General features: G+C 41.8%; 1 protein-coding gene across 8 annotated transcripts in view; it reads right to left on the reverse strand.

The window, feature by feature from the left end:
• The window catches only part of ESRRG (estrogen related receptor gamma), a 710,000-nt gene that overhangs the window by 218,625 nt on the left and 468,159 nt on the right, over positions 1-23,216 (reverse strand). The window contains exon 1 of one of the 8 annotated variants that reach the window (XM_045298146.1): positions 22,687-22,738. The exons of the other annotated variants lie outside the window; for them this stretch is intronic. The gene's annotated coding sequence lies outside the window, so the exon portion shown is untranslated. Of the gene's footprint in view, positions 1-22,686; positions 22,739-23,216 lie in introns of those variants that run through there. 8 annotated transcript variants of the gene reach the window in all.

Below are 23,216 nucleotides of genomic sequence, written 5' to 3' on the forward strand. Positions count from 1 at the left end.
CTGTCATTTACTAATTAGCTACATCAATATGCATAACTAACATATTAATTCAGTGTCTCCATGAACTCAGATAAAAAAAGAAATGACTGCTTATTCTAGCTATCGCACCAGAATGTTGAGATTTTAAAAAGTAGACACAGAAAACTTTAGAAAAGCTGAAAGCTCTGTACAACCTTAAAATGTTAACTATAGATTTGGGGGACAATATCGTTTATATTTTTGGAGGAACTCAAGGACACAGTTCCGAGGCAAGGAGTGGAGGAGCTTGGAAACAGGAAATGCGGGGAGGCAGTGGGATAAACTATGGCATACAGAAGGGACAGCAAGGGACAAACTAAATCTGAATGTAAACTAGCTATTGAATGTAGAACCACAACCTGCACTGTCAACCTTCACCTCATTAAAAAAATTTTTTTAAGTGAAAATTTCTTCCTGATAAGCCCTTTTGAGCATCCTCTGTCCTTCTAGAAAACCCCTTCACTGGAATCTCAAAAAGCAGTGGTTCTAACCTTCTGTGCTGACTGACCTCTTGGACTGCATGTCATGGGTCCAGTAGATTCCCCTGGGTACTGCTGTTTGGATTGGACCTTCCTTTGAAGGCAAGGAGATGAAGACTCAAAATGATTGTATAAACTCATAGCCTGTTGTTCATGTATTCAAAAAACCAAGCCCAGGATGGATTTCAGGAAAACAGAAGAATCAGTCTTCTTCTCAGGTGGAGGAAGAGAGCATAAACCAATAGCTTTAAAATCATGTATTAAGTGCACTTATAGAAATAAGCTTATGATATTAGCAGACCCTAAAATGCCTCCTCCATGAGTTTCAGAGACTCTCATTATCTACCAGAGTACAAAGTCTCATCTTTCTCCGGAAGCTCAGTGGATGGATTTGAATTGCTGACCTTGCTGTAACAGCCCAATGAGTAACCACTCTGCTGGCGGGCTCCTCTCTCAGATCAAGACAAGGGTGTTACTACACAGGGCCCCCTGCAGCCATCCACCGAGTGCATACAGAGACATGTTTAACCACGTTTTAGCTAGAACAAGCCTGTGTACATAGAGACTGGAACAAAATATTTGGAATAACCAAACAGAAAGTCTACAGTTAGTCTTGAAATATAATTTCCTACTTCCCTGGAGTACCTACCCCCCACCCCAAATCCAGTTTTGAGATATGTTATAATTTAAATGCGGTATGTTGTTTTTTTAATGAATACTTCGATAATGCAATCTATTTTTTTACTGATCTTTCACCAATCTGAACTCACAAGATGACACAGTAGGGTGATTCCCATAAATACCTAGCATAAGATTAAGAGGTTATGCTAGGTATTTATGGTTGATCTTCAAAGCAATCCCTTGGTGGAATTTTAGTGAGCACTGCACAAGGCTTGGCGTTGACTGCGGAATAATAAGATCTGAGTGCCTGATCTAGGTATTCAGGACAACTTTATGAGGAAGTGGGTCTTAGAAAACCCTGAGGCCAACAGAGCCTTTTCTTACCCCCTCCCTCACCTCCTGCTTAGTACAGTGACCCACCCTTCTCTTATCTAAATAAATCTCCCTTGGGGAAAGACCCTTCCGAAAAGCACAGCCCCAGGATCCTCCCGGTTTAGACTAGATCTAAGAGCAAGTCCCAAGTCCTTCAGTTCATCTCCGACCCAAGACTGATTGGAGGGCACCACATTTCCTGAGCCTTTATTCTCAATCAAAAGAATGTCTAAAGAACAACCAGGAGAACAAGACTCAACCACTGGACTTCCATGTATGGACAGGGGCACGCTCGAGGGTGGAGAGGGGCTCAGTTGAATCCTGGTTGTTTGAAAGAGATAAAGGATTCAAGTGGCCCAATTTGGGTGCACCTAGCATTTTGGTCAGGAGACACCATGCTGTTCATTGTTTGCACAGGCAACACAATTGTGAACATCGTATGTCAAAGATTAAATGATGATGAGCTGAACTACCAGCTGAAGTGGACGCAGCTCTGCCTCAGAGGCAAAGCCTGGTAATCTGCTTCCAAAAACTCTCCTCACAGCCTTGAAAGGCCTCTGCAGCAGCACCGATCCGCTCTGCACACAAGGGCTCTCGTTTAAGTCACAGTGGACTCAGCAACAAAGAACAAGGGTAAATTACAGTCAGGTGTTAAAATGCAAAACAAAAGAAAACACTATCCATGAAGAATCATGAGCTCTTTGGTCAAAATAAAGTTCAGGGAGGTTAAAAAATATGATGGGGAAATAGATCTATGTGCATATATTTATAGGTTTAGTATTAAGGTAGTAGATGGAAATTGGGCCTCCACTCAAGTACTCCCTCAACCCAAGAACACTTTGTTCTATTAAACTGGCATTCCATGATGCTCACCTTCCTGACAAGATCGCTGAAGACAAAGTGGGTGCATAAGCAATGTGGTGAAGAAAGCTGATGGTGCCCGGTTATCAAAAGATATAGTGTCTAGGGTCTTAAAGGCTTGAAGGTAAACAAGCGGCCATCTAGCTCAGAAGCAACAAAGCCCACATGGAAGAAGCACACCAGCCTGTGTGATCACGAGGTGTCGATGGGATCAGGTATCAGGCATCAAAGAACAAAAATTCATATCATTGTGAATGAGGGGGAGTGCAGATTGGGGACCCAAAGCCCATCTGTAGGTAACTGGACATCCCCTTACAGAACGGTCATGGGGAGGAGCCAAGCCAGTCAGCGTGCAGTGTAGCAACCATGAAACATACAACTTTCCTCTATTTCTTAAATGGTTCCTCCCCTCCTCACTACCATGATCCCAATTCAGCCTTACAAATCTGGCTAGACCATAGAATGTACACTAGTACAGGGGGGAACTGGAAACACAGGGAATCCAGGACAGATGAACCTCTCAGGACCACTGGTGAGAGTGGTGATACCTGGAGGGTGGAGGGAAGGTGGGGTAGAAAGGGGGAACGGATCACAAGGATCTACATATAGCCAACTCCCTGGGGGAAGGACAACAGAAAAGTGGGTAAAGGGAGATGTTGGACAGTGTAAAACCTGACAAAATAATACTAATTTATAAATTATGAAGGATTCATGAGGGAAGGGGCTGGGAAGGAAGGGGAAAAAATGAGAAGCTGATACCAAGGGCTCAAGTAGAAAGCAATTGTTTTGAGAATGATGAGGGCAACAAATGTACAAATGTGCTTGACACAATGGATGGATGGATAGATTGTGATAAGAGTTATATGAGCCCCCAATAAAATTTAAAAGTTTTAAAAATAGTTGTAATAAATTTAGGTTAAAAATTAAGGTGGAAGAAGTTATGCAAGAGATACAAGTGGTTAGAGCCTTAAGATTTAATATGGAATATAACTTAGCACAGACTGGCACGGGGTGGGGGGTGGGCAGGGGTAGGGGGTTGTTAGAGACAACTGCTAAAGCTACTTAGCTGTGTGTGCCCATCTTAGTCAATGACCACAGAGGGAGCTCAGATGGTGGGGTGATTATGGGCTGTTAACAAAATCCGTGAGTTCTAAACTACCAACCACACCACGGGAGAAAGATGAGGCTGTCTACTCTGTGAACAGTTAAAATCTTGGAAACTCACAGGGGCGGTTCTAGCCTGTCCTATGGGCGGTTCTGAGTCAGTATTGACCCTCTGACAGTGGTTTGGAGTCACTGGCCGCTAGAAGAACAAGAGTAGATGGGGTAACACCTATACTCATTATTACTCTTGGGAAAACAGTGACTATCTATGAGTAGAAACATAGTCTTCATGCAAGAACTGGCCAACCCTTCCAGTGGGGTCACTTCAACAAGTCACAGTATTCATTACAATCATTTTCAACAGCTGCTGGGCCCCACGCACAGAAACTGTAGTCCCTGCCTCCTCAATTGATCCGGATGCCCTCATACAGCAGTTTGTCCACACTTTCCAACAGGAAAAGAGAGCAGGCAATTTGTTCTTGTCCTTCTCTAAACCCGGAGAGGAGAAAACAGGAAATGGGGAATACCTGGGCAGTCCTTTTCATGAGAGATTTGTCCATTGCCACCTAGCATCTATACCTTACATGGATACACCGGTAGACACACACATACACATGTGGAATTTCATGTGCACATTCAAGTCTCCCTCAGGAGGACAGACCTTTGTGCAAACTTTGTGCTCTACACTGAGCGCGTTTGTTTTCTCAAAAAAACGGAAATACACTCACTGCCATCAACTCCATTCTGACTCATAGCAACCTTATAGGACAAGGTAGAACTGCCCCTGTGGGTTTCTAAGACTTGAACTGCTGACAGGTACAGGAAGTCCTGTTTTTCTCCTGCAGAGTGGCTGATGGTTTTAAACTGCTCACTTTGCACCTCGAAATCCAACCAGTAACCGCGGCATCCCCAGGGCACCGGGCTTGCTAGAGAAGCACAAAACCAATAGCAAGAGAGGCCTGGGTAGCATGAACAGCTCAGAGCACAGCCACCAGCTAGAGGGTAGGTGGTTTTAAATCCCCCAGGGATACTTTGCGAGGCAGGCTTGGTGGTGGGCCCAGCCCGCAAACCCAGTGGAAGAGTTCCACTCTGCACACACGAGGTCTCCACGGGTGGAGATCGAGCCAGCTCACTGCAACAACAGTCAGGGAACAGACGCGGAAGCTAAGTGGAGCAGTAAGAAATCAAACTCAAGGGATGCCATAAAAATTAAAATGACAATAATAAAGTGGAATGTGGGGTAAGAGGAATTTGGGTCCAAACCTCTGCTAGCCAACCTATGAAATATGGGACCATGCCTCTCTTCCTAGCCTAAGAAATCAGATACTTATGTGAGTGGAGGAATTGAGGTTTAGGATAAAATAATCTCTTGAGCAGCGGTCACTTCTATAACACACACACACACACACACACACACACATACATATATTTTCTCCCCCACTCTCCAAAACTGGGCGGACAGATGAGCAGGCTCAGATCATCACACTGATGGGAGCTGGGAACTTTCTTCACTCATCCATCCCTTTACCCAGGAACTTCATGAAGCGGAGGGCTGCGTGCGGAAGTCATCGCCAGGACATAAATAAGTTCATTGTTTATTTACCTGCAGGGCTGGATCAAATATGCTGTCAAATTTAAAGTCGAAGATCTACTAAAATATCCGTCACCACAAGCAAACAGGTAACGATAGCCACCCACATGGCAGGTGTGCATTTGGCCGGATGGTACCCTAAGTTGTTTTGTTAAGAACGAAAGCAAGAGATTTATGTTATGGGTGATAAGGGAAAGAATGCCATACAGGTGGAAAAAATATGGCAACAGTGTGCTGTACATCACCAGTGGGATAATTATTTATTGAAACAGTTGGCATTCTCCGACTTTCAACATGGGGTGTCTGAAATTCATATATTCAAAGGAGACATCGTAATAACCTGCCGGCTGGTGGTGATGGATATGTTTTTAATCCCAATGACCACAATCTTCAGTCTGCCTGTCATGGAGGGCCAGGGGGAAAATGGAATTTTCCTTTCATAACTCTTGATATTGAAAGAGTAAAACACCTGGGCGCGTGATTAGTGGCTCATTCCCGTGGACAAATGGACAGGAAGCTGAGCGAAGGAGTGTGAATAAAAGTCACTGTTCCTTAACGAATGCGGGCTTCACTTGTTACACTAAAAAGCGGGGGAAACGAGGCAAGGGACGGATGCGGGCGGCCGCCTTCAGGTGCGGAAACCACCGGATCCAAGCGCAGCTCCAGCAGGAAAATCAACCGCAGCTGGAAACGATTCGCCTCTGCGCGAGTTCATTTACAAATTACCTCCCGCTAAAAAAGCGTCAGGGAGCGGCGGGTAGAGTATTTGTCTATTAACTAAAACTTATTGTGCAAACACTGCAAGGAGAGCGCCGCTGCGCCGCTTTATTGACTAGAAAGGCTCGCCTATGGATTTCCTCCTTTGAGGTTTAAAGGAATTCCTATTTCTCATTTACAGTCTACCAGAAAAGGTATATGACCTGTATTTTCTAATTTATATAAATCCACTCAGTCAATCAGGCTGGGCTGAAATTTAATGGATGATCAGTCATCGTCGGTCCGGGGAGAGAGAGCGGCGCCAGCATCTACCGCCCCATCTCTGCCGCTTCTGTTCCATCCTCCCTTCCTGCTCCTACCTCGCCACCGCACCACGGCCTCACTGCACCACCGGCTCGGCAGCTTTGCAAGGGAGAAGTCTTGACACACACAAAATATTATCAGAAGGAAATATAGGAAGTTTCTTTGGCTATTTCTGTTTGTTTAAAACAAACAAACAAAAATACTTCATTTTTCCCATCTGTGTTATGGCGATTGTATTACATATTCGGTAAATTTGCAACAGCGAGATTGTTCCCCTGACAAATTAATCACTTTCCTAACATTTTATCATATAAATAAAATATTAGCCTACAATGGTAACATCAACTCAATTAATCCATTTAAACCTTCCTTCAGGAAACCCACCTAAAACTGATAAAGACTATCACCCAGACGTGCGCGCGCGCGCACACACACACACTCATATTTACACACTCATGCACTCACACTCTTAAAAATGTAAGCTGATGAGTGGTATAAAAGCAATAACAGCCCTCTTCTCCCTCTCTCAGTGTCTCTGCCATCCTGAGCGTGGTGTTGCTCCGACTTCACCATGTCATCTCATAAGACTTTTAGGATCAAGAGATTCCTGGCCAAGAAACAGAAACAGAATCGGCCCATTCCCCAATGGATTCGAATGAAAACCGGTAATAAAATCAGGTACAACTCCAAGAGAAGACATTGGAGAAGAACCAAGCTGGGTCTGTAAGGAGGGATGGCACGCATGACCGCATTTTCCCAGTCTCAAATCATGTTGTGTTGCATTAAGACTTTCGTCCCCATCTGATCAAATGATCTTTTATTGGCAAATCTGATTTATTCGTTTTTTGCTTCCTCATCAAGTCTAACAATAAATAATGTAAGGCTTTTGGTTTGAAAAAAAATAAATAAATAAAAGCAATAACAAATGGACAGATGCTGTATGCAACCATTATTACCAAATATCAAGAAAAGGTTTTGAAACAAAAAGAAACATTCTTTAATGGTTACCAATTGTGAGATGGGGGAGGGGCAGACAATGGATAGTAAGTAAGCAGGAAGTCAGCAAAAACTGATAAAGTCAAAGAAAGGCAGTGGAAGGAGTACTCAAGTTGCAGGAAACAGATTGACTACTGTTATGTGTACAATTCTGAAGTCACAATAATGCATGAGTACATACATAGCTAGATTTGGAAACTGAACAGATATGGGAAGAAGACTGGAAGTACACTGTTCAATATATACAGGATTTGCATAAGCGATGTCTACATGTGCATGCATAGGTGTTGCGAATATATCCATGAATATAGTAGAACATATAAGGGCAAAGTTATGAAAAACCCTTCAGCGAGTGAGTTGCTGGGCTGAGGCTCAGGACCACAGTCTGGCGTACGTACCACTGTCCAAAGACAACGTGCTACATCTGCAATAGTGAGTAGGGACTGGGGTCTCAAAAAATACCTAAGGTACAGTTATTGGTCTCCCCTCCTGAGGAGCAAAGAAGAAGAAAAAAAGTCAAAGATAAGTGCGAACAACTACTCTGATGGACTAATGGACCACAAGAACTGTAGACAGCTCCGAGAAGGATCACATCAAAAAGCCCTGGATACGGTGGGGGAAGAATATGAAGACTATGAAACAAAACTCATATAAGAGACTAGTTTAACTGCGGAGAATCTAGCCCCTAGATACCCTTCTAGCCTGGAATGGAACTCACTCCCGTAGCTCAGTTTTTAGACAAACAACAGACAGATCTATAAGAGGAACAATAACACTGCAGAGGCATGCACACCTGAGATTAAGCAACCCTTTGACATCAGAAGGGCAACATTTGCCCATTAGATAGCAGGAAGGATTAGGGGGGAAAGGCAGGATGGAAAAGGGTTACACAGAGAAGCCATAAGATGATGTTACAGAGTGAACGGGAGAGGGTGCAGTCAATGGCATGAAACAAGATGTGGATGAATTGCCAAATGGAAAACTGATTTGCTCTGCAAACACTCACTCAATTCAAAAAGTTTTTTTTTTCTTTCATTACAGCCAAATATCCATATCTTGATGTTTATCTATTTGAATATGGAGGAAAACAAGCTTCTGAAAAAATGGAATTGAAAGATAGTAGAGTATTTGCATGAACTTTTTGAAGTCCCATATACATATTCTTATACAACTGATAACTAGTCTTGTAAGGGCTTCCTAACTCCAGAAGTCAGATTGTATTGTGTAATGGCTTAGTATAAAAGAGAGGTATTTCTAATCTTTAGGAAAAGGAAGAGAACAAGAGTACCTCCTGAAAAATCTTTAACCTCAGGGTTATCTGCTTGACTCCACACTCCCTCCCTTCCCTTCAGTGCCCTTAGGAGATGACTCAAGTGTTATTCCTACGACATTTCCTTTCATTGTAATACTTAAATATTGTATTTTTATACTTCTATTCTTACTCTCACACTCCCAGCAGGGAAGAGATCAGCAAAGTGGCTTAGGTCTCTGTCTTTGCTTTGCTTTCCCCTTTGCCAATTTCAGAAAGTGAATCCAGCAATTATAAGTAGTAGGAGACTGATAAGGAGTCACACATGCAAGAGAAATAGGTTCAATTCAAGCTTCCCTGACTAATCCTTATTATGACTCATTTCGACTTCAGAATTTGTCGGTTGAGGTAAGAAGCTAATTTGGCTTTGAGAAGGGAAAGCTCGGTTTTGTACTTTACTTCTAGTTCTCCTAACAACCCCATTATTAAATGTTAAGTTGGGGGGGGGAGTGCATAAAACCTTTGAGTATCCACTTTCCACAAACATATTGGCATGCTCTTTCATGAAATCATTAGAATTATACTTTAAGCAGCAGCATGCATCTCTCTGGCTTCTAACCATATACTATATCGTTTGGCAACCCCAAATGCATGAGCAGTATTATTGTGTGTGTTTTTTTCCAGGAACTTTTAATTTAATTTAATTTTATTTTTGAAGATAATTTTATTGGGAGCTCTTACAGCTCTGAAAACAATCCATACATCAATCGTATTAAGCATATTTTGTACAGATGTTGCCATCATCCTTTTCCAAACATTTACTTTCTATTTGAGCCATTGATATCAGCTCCTCTTTTCCCTCCCCCCCCCACCCTCATGACCCCCTTGCTAAATTATAAATTCTTAATATTTTCATATCTTACACCAACGGCTGTCACCCTTCACCCATGTTTGTGTTGTTCATCCCAGAGCAGTATTTTTAAAACCTGTCACCAATCTGACTCTCCAACTGGAATCCTGAAACGTAACAGTGGGACCTTCTGCCGAACCTTGGTAGGAAATGGCAGCAGAAAGATTTCTGGTCGCTTCCTCGCCACTGTGCTTCCACCTCCGTAAGCACAGATACTGCGCTGGCTGCTTGCACTCCTCTGCAGATGTCTGTGCTCTTTGGTGATGCCGTCTCCCACCAAATACAACCAGAATGTAATCTGTGCGATTTAACAAAATGCAGGAAACTGACATTGTGCCTGGGCCAGATGTGATATCCCCAAACAATAGCTGACTGTGCCGGGCTAACTATCTTCAGTACTTAAGTAAATATCATCTGATACATTAACTTTGCTTTGGGGAAGCCCAAAGTAGCCACGTGGCCACCTTTCCACTTAGGAGCACATAAAAATACCTCTGATTTATTACATTCTCCTTCTTACCTATGAATGAGGTAATGAAGTTCTTTATGGGAGGCTATTAAGAAGCAACATAGATGCTACTATTTGCTACTTATGCCATATAATTAATACCACCATGTAACTCTGACTAGAGAACAGTATTTAAAGCAGCTAGCGTTCCATAAATATACATGATTTGACTTAAATGTCAACGGCAAATTTCAAGAAGAACCACTACAAGATGTACATTTGAAATACATAATGTGTTACAAAAGGCTTTTTATTAACATTTATTTTACTTAGTTTGGGTTCTAATTAAATCATCAGACTTTCAACTTAACTGTATAATGATCAAGTCAGCATTCCTAAAAGAGCATTGTAATACTAATTCATTTCCTTCTGAGTATTTCCTCCACAAATTACAAAATTCCCCGCTTTTCAATGCCTGGCAAATATTTGGGCATCTCACTTTCTTAAAATGACAAGGTCAAAAAAAAAAAAAAGTAGTGGTCTTCCTGGCACTAAAATGCTGAGCAACTCAAATAAATGTCCAGATTATGAGTTTTCTAATCTTTTGAAAAGACTCCTACAAGGAAGAAAATCTGTAAAGTGGCAAAAAAATAAAAGTGATGTCTGCAACAAGTACATTCTTATTTTTCCCCAACTTTTAAATTTTAAATTAAGTGGAGGTTTACACTTCAGATCACCAACTTTGTATCCAACAGTTTTAAACTACGAATCAAACCTACCCAGCGTTAAGCCTTCACTCTGAGCTCCTCGAGTTCTCTTCTCCCTGCTCTGGGGCAAGTATAATGCTGTGATGCTTGTCCCTTGACTTATGTTTCCATTACTATTGGATGGAATAAGCATACTTTGAACTCTGAGCAAAAAAACTTTTTATCATGATATTAGCATAAAGTATATTATGATATCTTCCTGGAGTATTTGTCGCTAGATTTTAGCTTAGTCAAAGATACTAGAAAACTGGATTCTTCTGGATTGGGTTAGTCCTAACATCCACAGACACACAAAGAAGAGATGCAAAGGCAGAGAAAGCCATTCTGGAGGACCCTTGCCCATAAGGCCTAAATAAACTCACTGCCACCGAGTTGATTGCAACTCCAGGCTACTGTCTAAGGTAGAGGACCCGTCTCTGTGGGTTTCCGACTCTCTGACTCTTCACGGGTGTGGAAAGCCTTGGCTTTTTCCCACAGAGAAGCTGGTGGTTTTGAACTGCTAAACTTGCAGTTAGCAGCCTACAGCATGCAACCACTACCGCACTAGGGCGCCTTAAAGCTTAAATAACAAATAACATTTTTTTTTTCAAATAACATTTTAAAATGAGCCCAGCAAACCTGGTAACTTATTGCAGTCAAAGCAATGGATCTGTAAATAAAAGCTTCAGTCTTCCTACAGCGGGGTATTTAATTTTTTCCCCTATAACATTTCATTCCATGCAGCATCTAGAGAGTCTCAAAATATCTATTGATGTCCGAGAATGTCAATTAAACACCGGAAAATCCTGTTCTGGCCAATAACCACCACCCCTAACATGTTGGTGTTACTGCTAAATAATCATGTCTCTGCCAACTTCGTCCTTCTTCGCCTATCAAGAACAGGGGTTCGATCAGGACCAAGCAGTCGGCAAGCAACAAGAAGGGGAACAGACGGCCTTCTAGGGAAAGTTCATTCCAGGAGAGTAAAGACAGGGGTTCCTCCTTTGAGACGCTGAATAAATATAATCCCCACCCCCACTTGATTCCTGCTTTCAACGTGAAGGGGGGTTTGTTGGTTGCTGCATGTGGGGCTGGGAAGAGAGGGAAAGAAGTCAGAGGAGAAGATGTGAGGCAAAGAAGAAAGACTAGGCATACACCTGAACTCAGGGTTGCTTAATTCACCCGAATGTCACTTCTTGCCCTCACGCTTTTGCTGGGTGGTTGGGCTGAAGGAGCTTATTCTCATTGTATGTGGAGCTGAGAATGGCAGATAAAAAGAAACCATCTCAAATACTTTTGGAAATGAGACTGGGGTTTTACATTTCCTTGGAATACAAGAAAAATCATTATATTTGAAAAATATCAGGTGGATTTATTTTTGAAGTAGCGATGTAAGTCATTGCCATGCATATTCTGCTTCAGATATAGCTGCTTATTGAAATGCAGGCTGGAGCCCCACCGGCTCAAAATAAGTAGATCAATTACATTTACTTTGTAACTGAACTGAGTCAAGCGGGGATGGAGTGGAGTAACCCTACAGAACCTCATCTCGTTCTAGAATACAGAGCATCGTCAGCCTTTCTGTACGTACATACAGAACCGAGGGAAATGCGAACCACCACATATTCTTTCTCCTGGCTTTTTGATCAAAGCCCTGTCAGTTAAAAAACAAGCAAGCAAAAATAAAAACCAAGCTAAATAGTATAACAATCCATATATGTGCAATAATCTGTACAGTGAAAAGGAAAGAAATAGTGGGCGATCATAGGGAGAAAAGGTCCTCTTCCTCACCACCTCCTCCACAGTAAAGGTCCCGTAACTGGGGCTGGGGAGAGAAACTCGAGACTGTGCATGATCGAGAGTACCAACTTCACTCAACGCTCCAACCTTCTTTCAAAACTGTCCTTAGACTTGAGAGTTCTGTAAGTCAATCTTGCTATCACGTCTTTAAAACCCATTTATAATACACTGTCTTTCATTCATCTAAGCCAGGATAAACGAAGCCTTGAGCTCCGATTTACAATTTCTTTAAGCATTGCTCTTTTGAATGAGCCAGCTAACTCCTAAAATGTTGTGCCTGTCCATGTGAATGATCTAGAAACAAACAACCCCCCATAAAGTCATTGACAAATTTGTTTGGAGATTTTATATAACATTTAAGCTACATTAGTGGTGCACACTGAAGTCATTAACAGTGTTTCCAAACACTATGTTGCTGAAATATTTTTGACCAGCCAAATATACAGATGAAATAATAATTCTCTCTCTAATATTATCTACACATACAAAAACATACATCGGTAGGGGATAAAACGTAATATAACCTGTAGTTCACGGAAAAGACAAAGGTGTTATTCATACATGTATTACACACACACACACACACAAACTCAGTGCCATCGAGCTTATTCCAACTCAAGAGTGGTCCCGCAGGGAAGGGAAGAAGTGGCCCTGTGGGTTTCGGAGACTGCGACTCTTTACAGGGGTAACGAGCCTCTTCTTTCCCCCAAAAGTGCACACGCACCACCATGACAGCCACCCCCACCCTCACCCCCATCATCATCGGTTTCAGAAGGATAGGCAGTTGTTTTGCTACATCAGTGCCTTAAAGCATTACATTTTATCGCTTTCACTTATGCTGAAAGTCCCCAAAAATGTCTCACTTGAAAGTGGCCATATTTTAGTGCAGAACATGCTGGCGCTATCTAAATCTAGATAAAAGTCCTGGGCTTGTAATCTGCACAAGATCTATACATCTAAATATATATGCAAATCACCCGATAGGATTGAACTAAGGAACTGTATGTGAATAGCCATGTTGGAATGAGTAAGACATGTCAATAAAAATAGTATATAGACTATATCGATGCACATCACACGCTGGCATACATTAGGACATTCCGCAGCATCCAGCACAAGGAAGCATGCCAGGTTCTTTCAGATCCTTCCCGTTACTCTTCTTTTCCCTCGATTTATTTATACTAGCTCCCTAAATAATTTACACTGCCTGCTTTTCAGCCCGAATGTTCCTCAGTAGAGGCCTACAATGAGCGATTGCAGTCACCAGATGGACGCACGAATGCAGCAGGTGGGGCAGATGGCAAGGCGCCCTGTCTGAGGCTGCCTGCCTCGGCATGGGCTGCCTTTTCCTTCCAGGTGCATTATCATCAGCCCTACACTGAGCGCTGTGCAGTCTGGGGGTGGGGTGGAAGTGGGGCACTGGCAGATCCTTCACGAACCCTACGAGAGGAGTCATAAATTACCAGCTGCCCTCTTCCTCCCGACACCTCCACCCGCACCAAGCAAGCTCCGATGGCTTATGCGGCTGCTGCTGCTGCTTAGTTATCAGGTTTTCCTGTTTGAAGAATATGAGCAAGGAGGAACACACCTGCGGGCGCTGAGCAACGAAAGCTGCAGCTAGTTTTAGATATCCCACTTCAGCTTCATAAAAAAAGTGAGGGATATGAAAACAATAATCATCTCTCCTTTATCAAGTGGTCACGAGGTGGGGAGGGGCGGGAGGAGAAAAAGAGGAGCGGATACCAAGGGCTCAAATAGAAAGTAAATGTTTAGAAAATGATGATGACAGCATATGTACAAATATGCTTGATGCAATTGATGTATGCAATATTATAAGAGCCCCCCAATAAAAACATTTTCTAAGGAAAGTGAGGGGAAGAGGATCCAAAGGGAGTGACACTGGAAAAATTGGGGTGACTCCGTGATAAAAATGCTTTCAGAAATATCGTACAAAAAGCACACAGCAAGGAAGTGGACGTGGGAGATGACTCAGCTGCTGTCGGCCGTGCTCTCAGAAAGGTCTGCTCCCTGAGCAGGCACCGAGTGGCTGCAAAGAAAGCCCACATATGTAACAGCCTTGGGGGGTTGCTGCAAACATTAGCTGTGTCCAGGTGGGGAGAGCGCTTTGTCTCAGATTTCTAATGTCGCTTCCCAAAGTGACAATTCCCTTCAGAAGTTTGTAATTGTATAGTCCTATTACCATAAAGAAAAAAAGAATTTTCATTGCATTTCATCTGCAATTGGAATCATGAAGCATCATAATCCAAGCTATGATGCGATAACAGCACAGTAGCATAAATTTTGATTGAGCATAAACTCTTGGTAAAAATTCTCCCAAGATATTTCTGGCATATTCCGATTGGCAATGGAGCCATGATACCATGCTTGTAATGCATCTATAAACTTAACTGATGCCAATATAACTCCTAATTCCTAACTTTACTAATCATCTCATTGTGAACATCTGAAAGGGAGAAGGACGGTCATTTTAATGACCCGAAACAAACCATCTATATCTTCAACTGAGTAAGTACATGAAAAACCAAAGCACCTAAATCAAATTCACCCATTGAAGTGATTCTGCAAAGACAAAATTGCTCTGATCCAGATCTCCCTGTCCTCCAGCAAATCCCAGGCTTTGGAGAACTCCACTGAGAAGCTTTGCAAGAGTGCTAAGCCAAGACAGGAACTGTGGCTATCTTAAGATTCAGGGCAAGGGTTCCTTATGAAATCTAACTTTCTATGGTCATTTTATTTTATTGGAATGAATGTACTAATTCAAACCTTCCCCTCAAAATCAAGCAACACAAACCTTATACCTTCAGAACTCAAATAAATTCCTCCCATTCCGTCTCCCCTATAATCTGGGAAAGATCTCTTATACCATTTTTTGAAGAATACTACCCCCCACAACCCCACTTCCCATTACCAAGTTATTAAACCACACCATATCCAAGTTAAGTATTTTAAGCTTTAGTAGCAACATTGATGCCAAATCATGGAAGGATTCCCAAGACAGTCGAGTCCCGTCCATTTTTTAGCTGAGGGACAATAGCAAAGACCAGACTTGACTCCCAATGATACTTGGAATGCTCAAACCCAAAATGCACAATTCCAAATTGTGTTCACCACCAGGCTACCTTCGGTTCTCAGAAACTGAAACCAAACCGTGGGAGGCAACTGGCATCTTGCTTGAAGTTTTACGTAAAACAGAACCAAACTCATTCTCATTGAGTCGATTTGACTCAGAACAGCATTGCAGAGGATTTCCTTGGCTTCTTAAACCTTTGCAAGAGCAGACAGCCTCAGCTTTCTAACTGTGTAGCTAGTGGGTTGAACCGCCAATCTTGTGGTAAGCAGGCCAATGCTTCCTTCAGCACCACCAGCACTCCCTCGTAAGCTCTAAAGAACTCTCTACCATTCCCAGTATCATTGGGAGTCAAGTCCGGTCTTTGCTATTGTCCCTCAGCTAAAAAATGGACCGGACTCGACTTTCTTGGGAATCCTTCCATGATTTGGCATCAATGTTGCTACATCAAACTACTGCTCCCTCAATTCCTGGAATTATTTTCTGAAGGTGAATCCAAATTCAAATTGAGGATTTAGGTCTAAAAAGGTCCCATTTTACATTGTTTTCTAGATAGATATAATTAATTCTATAACTTTGATCATTTATTTCTGGATTTCAGTGCCTAGGACAGCTCGAAATCAATTTCAAAGTGATTACATCATAAATCTGATTTCATGAACTATCACGATGTAATTCACCAGGTTCCTAATTGAAGAACCTAACTGAGGCTCCTAAACATATGAGACAGAAGAGCATGGCGATCCTGAGCGAGAAACAAACTGTCAGACAACCGATCACGAGTTTTTAAGATAGTAACACTAGAATTAAAAAAAAAATTTTAGTGACTAGATACCCTAAGTGTATTTGATGTGTTACAACTTCCACAATGTCAATATTACTTCTAAAATAAAACTAGTAACAACATCTTTGCTAAATAAAACCACATTCTCAAAAACATGAGAATCTATATCTTTTATTTTAATCATTTTATTAGGGGCTCATACAACTCTTATCACAATCCATACACACGTCAATTGTGTAAAGCACCTTTGTACATTCATTACCCTCATCATTCTCAAAACATTTTCTCTCCACTTAAACCCCCGGCATTAGGTCCTCATTTTTCCCCTCCCTCCCTGCTCCCCCTCCCTCATAAGCCCTTGATAGTTTATAAATTTGTTATTTTGTCATATCTTGCCCTTAACATATTTTAAAGCATCAAAAGTTAGGGATTTTGCAAAATGGACATACTAACATATTACATTTGCTGGTATTTGAAGTAGGACTAGAGTGTGTGTGTGTGTGTGTGTGTGTGTGTGTGTGTGTGTGTGTGCGCGTGCGCAATTTATGCAACTAGCCGGATTGTTATTTCCTAATTTCAGATCCATTGCTACATACAACTAAATCCTGAAGTTTCAAAGACAAGGCAGTTTTAAAACGGGTGAAGAAAATATAAATACCCAAGTTTTTTGTTTTTTTTTTAATACCCAAGTTTTAATCTAACACAACGCACACTAGAATTTACTATCATTAGAAAAAAAAACATGTTTCACTTTCCTACACAAACTACTGATCAAGTCACTCAAATTCTATAAATCTGCAGATACTCAAATACTCAATTTGCAAAACAATTTGCTGAATTTATACTTAAATATAGTTCTCTGTAATAACCATGGTTTTCCTCCAAGCATTCTTAATCACATGAGAGAGGAGTAATGATATATCTGTATACCGGTGTAGAATCTCCAATTCATATGCAGATATCAGATTATATTTATAATACAATAATATAAAGTTGTATAATCTCTCATGAAATTACTTACTTTTGACTTATCTAACTGAAGTGAAAATATAAACAAAGTCCCACAATTAAACACAAGGGTCCCCTAAAATAAACCACCAATAATATTTTTCAGAGGTGGGAAATGACAGTATCCATTTGTAATTTGCAAGCAGAGACAATATCTTTGAAATATTAACCTGTAATCTAGGTCAAAGATTTACCCAGCCCACCGTGTCCCCGAAAGTCTAAACATTTTCTACATAATTTTTGAGTTTACAGTTTAAAAAGAGGTAAACAAATAATAATCTACAAATGAACACATAGGAAGATTGACGAGAGAGAGAGAGAGAGAGAGAGAGAGAGAGAGAGAGAGAGAGAGAGAGAGAATGTCCATGATAGCTGGTTTGCTTTCTCTCTGTACCTAAACAGAGCCATTTACATAGCCCATTGAAAACTGTTTAGTAAATATCCTGGACCAGAGTGGCTCTATCTTCCATTTCTGCCGTCCTTTTGAAAGCAAGGCAGGGGTTCTGTTTTTAGTACACACTCTGGTTCAGTGTTAATCCTGTTTTATGTTGTTCACACCTGCTGCTGACTAGCAGCCTGCTGATGGGCCAGGGCTCACGCTGCTTGGAGAAATCCCACTAACTGAGAAGCCAGACAAAAGCTACTGGACAGAGCTGGGAACAAAGCCTGATGGGAGCACAGGATATAGGAAATAGCCCCCCAAATCTTCCTTCTCATTTCCAAATGATGCTCCCAGGTCTCAAGCTTGCTACCCAACTAGAAATGCAATTACTTCCCTACTTTTTTCTTTTCTGAAAGAAAGAATGAATATTCGTATTTCTCAGTTGTCCATGTCTTTTGGTAAAGCCGATGTAAATACAGTAATTCAAAAATGTTCTAATAAGATGTACATGCCAGCCACTGCTCGGTGTCCTTTCCAAGAGAATGTGTGCTCAGAACAAACATAATTATTAATTGGAGAGGCTCTATAATTAACCCCTCTAGTCAGACAATTTTACATCACAAACAAACAGAGAGGGGGAAAAATAATCCTCTGCCCTAAGTGGCCACAAAGTGACCAGGACAGAGGCTGGTATGCAAAGACTGCCCCCGCCCCACCCCGGCACTGCATGTGCCTAATAGCGAACATCAAAAGGAATGATATCTGTTTTGATCTTAGTACTAGTGATAAATCAAGTTCAGTGCCACACACAGGGGGAAATGCACTACGGAGGGAAACCGCTAAGACTGACAGTGGCACCGGTCAGCGCCATCATGCTCCATCAAGTGCCAGTAAAAGGATGCCCACCCTCCTTTCTCTCCAGGACAAGATGCACGCTGTCACGCGCTTACCTAGAGCAAGAGAAACAAACTTATCCAGTCCTGGCGTGACTTTCTGCTACCATTTCCAGCAGGGGCCAGGGAGCTTACCTCCTGCCTACAGGCAGCCAATTTCCTTTCTAACTGGGGGATAGCTTCTGCCCGCAGGTGAGCACACAAAGTTCCACTGGCCAGCACAGCACAGCTCTGAGCTGCATGTACATCTGGGGGGTCAAACGGTGGCTCTGGGCTCATTTTATTGAATCTCCTAAAGCACTTTTTCCTAAACGCAGCAGCCAATAAAGCATCACAGGCTCTCCTGACGGTCTGACCCACAGTGGTGCACAGATTGAATGGAGCACAGTCTTTATTCTTCTCTGGGGGAAAGCACGGAAGGCGTTAACTAGCATATTAAGGTTCTCCCAACGCAAGAATGTAAGTGAGGATGAGATATTTGAAGTGGTGACATCTTTTTCCCGATTTGCTTTCAGCTCTTTAACCTTAGCCATGTGCCTTTTTGGAGGTGGGCAGGTGGGGGTGGGGGAAGGTCAATCCATGTTGCCTGATACGAGGTTACGCTCTCCTTTGTGGAATGGATTGTCTTCCTAAGCAGGGAAAGGATTTCCCCGAATTCTCAGGGGCACATTTGCTGCTATGGGGAAGCTGTAAGGTAAATGCACACCTTGTCAATGTGCAAGAGCCCTGGTAGCATAGTGATTACACGTTGTGCTAACCATAAGGTCAGCCATTCAAAACCACCGGCTGCTCCTCTGGAGACAGGGTACTTTCTAGTCCCACACAGAGTTTCAATCTTGGGAACTCACAGGGCCAGTTCTACCCTCTCCTATAGGGTTGCTAGGAGCCAGTATCCATTCCATGGTAGTGAGTTTAGTTTTGGTTTTTCAATGTGCACAATGCAGTACCCTTGGTAACTGTCTAAAACCCAAAACCAAACCCATTGCTACTGAGTTCATTTCAACTCAAAGACACTCTCCCAGTCAGCACAGAACGGCCCCATAGGGCTTCCAAGGCTGGAAATCTTTATAGAAACAAACAGCCTCATCTTTCTCCTTTGGAGCAGCTGGTGGCTGTGAACTGCCAACCTTATGGTTAGAAGTCTAATGCTTACTGAAAACCACCATTTACTCTCTAGTGGTGTTAAGAAGAAAAAAAGGTGCTGAAAAAAAGATATTACAAAGTACTTAGAAAACTGCTTTTGTTTTTTAAGTTGAGTTTTTAGAAAGGCGTCTGTCATATGATCGGATAGTGATCATCACAGGACAAACCAACAGGTTGTCTCTTACAGTTTCCTGATGGAGGATGAACAGTACAGAAATAAATTTAATTATAATGTTGAACCATATGCAACTGCCAGCATTTGACTTTTTGCTTAAACTACAGAAACAGCCAATTTCATATGGTTCAATCTAATGCCATTAGAATCTGATCACCTTACTTCGATGCAAAAATGAAGCTTGTGTTTTGCAGGGAATTTCATGATTCCCAATTTGACTTTCCTGTCCAGTTTCCCTCAGAAAGCCCCCTCTATTTGTTTTGTTTTAAAATTATTATAATAATGAGAACATTGTATTTAGTAAGTATATTTTAAGACTTGAATCTGTTCAAACTTAAGAGTACCTTGGCTCTTATTCCTGATGGCATACTGGGAATACATTGGTCTAACTGCAAGGTCACTAGTTCAAAACCAGCAATTGCTCTAGAGGAGAAAGGAGAGGCTTTCTATTCCAATGAAGAGTTACAGTCTCGGAAATGCACAGGGGCAGTTCTACCTCATCCTGCAGGGTCACTATGAGTCCATATCAACTGGATGAAGGTGAGTTTGGTTTGATTTTTTAGTGGTCCAAAGTTTGCTGGACATCGTATTTTGCATGTGGGAACATTTACATATCAATAAAGTGTTTTCAATAGTGTTTGCCTTTTGAGACCTTGGTGAGACCACACAATGGAAGCGTAAACATTTCACTACCAGCACCAAAAACACATAGAGATAGAGAGAGTGCAAGAGGGCAATCTTACTGGCCCTTACACTAATGGACTTGAGAGGTGGACATCTTTTTTCCACTTTATAAGTTTGCCTATGACTCGAAGACGTCTGTGTATTAGCAGTCAGTAGCAACTTTCTGATCAAAGGATATTTAGTGGTTCTGCGTGTAGCACTGGTGACATGAACACGCTCTGATAAAGGGCGAAGCCCTGAACTTGTACCCAGAGCTGTCCCTGCTGCTGCCTTCCAGCGCTCCTCCTAAGCACGCCCACTTCTGAGGAAAGTCAAAAACTCCTTAGATATATTTTGATTATAGTGCTTTCCTCAGGCAGGAATCTTTATTTGTTTGAATCTTACGCCATTACATTCCCAGTGATGCATTTTTATGTTTACAATTGACATCTTCATAAAAGAATGAAATCTTTGAGTGACAGCTCAAAAGCTTGGAAGTTGCCTGAAGAAAGTACTTAAATTATTTTACACCTAAATGGCGGCTAGTTGTTTTTAGTTACAATTAAAGAAGCCTGGAACCGATGACCTTTCTTTCACAGAAAGGCCCAGAGTTGCAAACAAACCAACAAACAAAATGAACTTGCCCATGAAATGTATTTTAAGGAATGAGTGCTGAACAAAGGGCTATTTAAGGCTGAATGCTTTGTCAATTTATCAGCTTGTGAACATTCTGTTCCTGAATTTCCCCACCGCTGCGGGATGTATGGGACGCTGGTACCTTGCTTAATCGAATACTATTGATTCGAGTGTGTCACAGTGATCTCATTGAGAGTAATCAATAGCAATCCAAAATCAATCTGTGCTTGCACTATCATTTATCAAATCTGAATACACCAAATTATTTGTAGGAGTCAAGTTACAAAGAGCAGAAAATGGTAGACCTGGTCAAGTTAATGGCTTCTATTGAAAAGCAAAACTATATCTCTTTTCTGAAGAGGAAGTGCTTAAAGGGGGACTATTATTCGGCCAAACACATTTATCTTCTCACTAAAGTAGCTTAAATTTTGAATTCATCCCATTCCACTACTGAGGGGGTTAGGGGAGTGAAAATTCTTGAATAGGAGTTTTCTGGTTCTGCACAAGTGGTAGATGTGTTCAGAAGTCCTAACTTAGTGCACACAGCACAGCAGCATTTTACAAGTCTGATAAGCTGCATTTCAAATGCCTATCACCCATCGGCTGGAAAACAAGGAGAGACAATTGGCATAGGACCCGACTGCATCTTCTAACATCAGAAATGATGTCTAATAGAATTGGAGGGGGGGGGGGAAGGGGGGGGAAGAGCACTTAATTTCTCCAGAGAATGTGCCACGGAGATGCACCTGCTTATCAAAGAAGCTGCTGTTGATGCTGAAGGTTCCTTTATCAAACATACTCACCTGTAATTTAGTCAAGGTAATAAATCCTTCTATTCATTACAGCACACTCAAAGGCACCCTACTATTTAACTTGAATGAAAAAAGGCACAACATGTCTAAAACATTTACTTTTGCTAATGTAAAAGTGTTGGCATTTTATTCCATTCCCGATAAGCTGGTGCCAGGAGAAGTGATTATTCTTTTCTTATTCAAAGCCTATCAGCATTTCGAAAAGCTCTCTCAAGCTTATCAGGTGTATGAACAGCACAGTTACTGAAAACAGTTTGTACTGCTCCTCTCTCTTTCTGCCAAGCTATCTGATAAACCCCCAACTAACTAACTGTATTTACACACAATCAAACCTAAGTTGTGTCTTCCACGCTCTGTAGCCAGATCCTAGTTTGCCACCAGTGTGTTCTGCAGGGACATTAACTTAACAAAAATGGCAGCCCTGAGTATGCCAAACTGACAACAATCAAGAAAACACCATAAAAGCACTCAACTAGAACACACAACAAACAGACAAAAGAAAAACAAAAAGGAAAAGTTGAAGGCAATCGCTTTGGAATTCTGGGCAAAATAAAACGTACTGTGTGTGTGTGTGTGTGTGTGTGTGTGTGTGTGTGTATCTAGAAATCACATGCACTTACCTTTTACCAACGTAAATGATCCTTTAGCAAAACAGATTAGAAAAGAGAAATAAATAGATAAAACTTACGAAGGTATTCCTGGGGTTGAGTGGGGTGATGGGGTGGGGGTATTCATTCAGGGAAGTTTTTATTGTGGTTGTCTGAGAATTGAGCAGGCATCCCATCCAACCACCTCCTGCCCCATGTTTCAGGTTATCTAAAACTGGAGGCAGGCCGATTCTATAATGTAAGGAAATTTAAGATAGTAGACGATGTCACCAAACTTACCCAATAAACTGAAGACAAGATAGAAAGCAAGGCTGTCACATATGGTGACCACAGTCTCAGGATAGAGTTGCCAATCATTAAAACCCTCATAAACGCTCTAGACCATAAAGTTTTGTTCACTATAAGGAAATAAAGAAATAAAAAAAATACAATTTGAGTTTTAACCTCTTATTAGTATTGCTCAGATGTAAATACATTATCATCCAGACCAACTTCAGACGGTGATCTGCTCTCTGTTTCTATGCTTAAAAATGCTTAAACCACTTCATGGTTTCCACAAACATGGTTTCCTTCGGGGGTAGTATTTTGGAGCGTGCGAGGTGGCGATGCTGTTTCTGAAGCACATGAGAAACCTGAAAGGTACTTAACACCTGGGGAACGACGAGTTCCCGACACTAGCGAAGAATCTGCTCAAGTTTCTCAGCATAAACTGTCCATTTGTCCTCAACTCCCTTTGCTAAGTGGCTCGGAGAGAACAGACAAGAGGGTCGCATGCTACCCCCCGGGCCCAACTCCTGCTGCCGTCTCAA

This window comes from Echinops telfairi, unplaced genomic scaffold (genome assembly GCF_000313985.2).
Source record: "Echinops telfairi isolate 266 unplaced genomic scaffold, ASM31398v2 ScPeMD7_7424;HRSCAF=8462, whole genome shotgun sequence".
NCBI classification, from domain to species: domain Eukaryota; kingdom Metazoa; phylum Chordata; class Mammalia; order Afrosoricida; family Tenrecidae; genus Echinops; species Echinops telfairi.